This window comes from Eptatretus burgeri, chromosome 4 (assembly GCF_056783735.1).
Source record: "Eptatretus burgeri isolate ZD-2024b chromosome 4, Ebu_testis_v1, whole genome shotgun sequence".
In the NCBI taxonomy this organism is placed as follows: Eukaryota; Metazoa; Chordata; class Myxini; order Myxiniformes; family Myxinidae; genus Eptatretus; species Eptatretus burgeri.
In genome coordinates this window covers 79,371,121-79,373,511 of record NC_140964.1, presented here as the reverse complement: position 1 = coordinate 79,373,511, position 2,391 = coordinate 79,371,121, and the positions used below count along the sequence as shown (strand labels likewise).

The window sequence follows — 2,391 nt, the reverse complement described above, 5'->3', positions numbered from 1 at the left end:
GTCTCGCAAAGGAAACTCTTCCTCCAGTAATATGGCTCCATGTAAACTGAAGTTCATTCGGGTAAAATTCCCTCCATATATCTCGTAACCCAATGTGAGAGAAGTAAAGCGATAAATCAATACAAGATTTCGGATGGGGTTCTGCTGTGTTCCTGTCTATTTTGGGATCAAATGTGCAGTTAAAATCACCCCCAATGCAGACACAGTGATTTGGATCAACTGTCTGTAAGTGGTAGATCACAGAAGCAAAGAAAGCTCTTCGTTCTGCACTCTCACAAGGTGCATACACATTAAATAATGTAAAATGAAAATTGTTAATCACGAGTTCAAGAGAAATGAATCAGCCTTTTACAATCTCCAGGAAGACACATGACTCGGGTGTTAGCCCTGGTCTAAGTATAAAAGCAAGACCTGCCGAAAGGGAAGACAGGTTACTAAAATAACACTGCCCCCCAAAAAGGCGACACCAATCATACTCTACATTCTGAGTGATATGTGTTTCTTGCAATAAAAGTATGTCTTTTTTTGCGCTTAAATAAACTTTGCACTTGACTTGCGCCTCCACCATTTATGTTTAAAGTGTCAAAAGTGATTTTCTTCATTCTTTATCAAAAGGCTTTATCGAATGTTGCGAAATTTCAAGACCTGTTTTCGTGATGAATTTCCGAAGACGGTGAAACTGTGACTTTGTTAATGGGAAATCAATGGGCTTTGTTATTATTTTTTTTGCAGTTTGGAGAAATGAAACTAAATCAGGAAATGTATCTTTGATAACCACTTTTCGCTGCCGATAGGTTTCATTGAGAAAGGAAAATACAAGTTGAGGAGCTATCATTGACTGACTCATCGGAGACTGAGACAACTCAGGCACCTCAACATCTTCATCCGACTCTGACGTTTCTGACAATGCTGACAAGGTTCCTCCAGGATCGAGAATATCAGCCTCTTTAGTCACTATTGGAATCTTGAGTGTCTCCAGAGATGTGCTGGAGAGCTCCATGGTACAAACTACATTACCCTGATGTTCATTTGGCACAAACTGAGCCGAAACCCCAGTTTCTCCCTCATGTGTCGTGTTATCGATGGAATCAGTCGGAGACTCGGCAATACATTTTTCCATCTGTATGGGTAGAAGGGCACTGTCGAGGTCTGAGTCAATCACCGTCTGCTCATTAGTAACCAGTGATGGTAATGGTTCAATTGAGGGTTTACTAACATCCTCAGCATTGCCTCCTATTTCCGCTGAACAACGATTTCCATCTTCAGAGATGAACCGCATCCTTTGAGATTCATTTTCCTCAATTTTTGAATCTAATTTACTATCCTCCTCTTCAAAAAGGGTCGAAACATGAAAAACAAATTGGGGTGCGTTTTCAGCGACACTGTCCATCTCCAATACTACTTTCTTTGCAGTACTGAGAGAAAAACTAGCATCTGTTGCTCTTCATTTTTTCAGGGTAATTAACGGATCCTCGTCCATTTCTTCACTACATGAAAGGGTATCAGGAGAGGTTGTAGAATTTGAGGTTACTTCATTTTCAGTAATCGGGAGTGATTTATCATTATTTTTAACGCTGGGATTGGAAACAAGGGGATTGTTCACATCCGTCTCACTACAGGAGGAAACAGCAGGAACAACAGGAACAGCAGGAATCGGTAAACTATTGAAATTAACATCAGCCCGTTTTTATAGGATCTGCAGTGTTGATATCCTTTTTGCAATCCATGTCTCCATGTCCATTTTTACCACACTTTGAACAGGAAACCTTGGGGCAAAATCGTTTGACATGACCAAGTGCTCCACAGAGAAAACAGCGTTAACGAAGCTGATGAAGCATGCATTTGATATTCTCGATCATTGAACTTTACTTTGAACGAAATATTCAGTCCCGTGTCATCACCGCGATCAGGAAGAACCATGAAAATCTGTCGACGAAAACTCATTACATGTTTTATCTGCTCGACTCGGCTTCTCAGTGGAATCATAGACATTCTTGACACAACTGTCCCATATCGAGACAAAACTGATATTAGTTTATCGTTTGGTATGAAAGGTGGAGCATTTGATATTACAATTTTCATCGCAGGGGTATCCATAGGGGACGCTAACATAAACACGCCACTCTCTATGGTTAAACCTGTACTCACTATGTTTTGCACCAAGTTTTCGTCCGACACGAAAACAATGACTTTCTGACTCATTCAGGACGCAGCTCGGACATGTTCAGTGTTCACAACCGATTACATCCCCGATGCTAATATAATAATAATAAGCTAATATTAATAATAATAAGCTAATACAACATCCTCAGTGAGGACACCCTCTGGTGGAACACAAACAACCGCGTGTTTCCTAGTTAAATTTTCAAACGCCTCATGCTGAGGGCGTAC

General features: G+C 40.6%; 1 pseudogene; it reads right to left on the bottom strand.

Annotated features, from left to right (window-relative positions):
- Window positions 1–598: 598 nt before the first annotated feature.
- The window catches only part of LOC147028476 (uncharacterized), a 1,838-nt pseudogene continuing 45 nt past the window's right edge, over window positions 599–2,391 (bottom strand).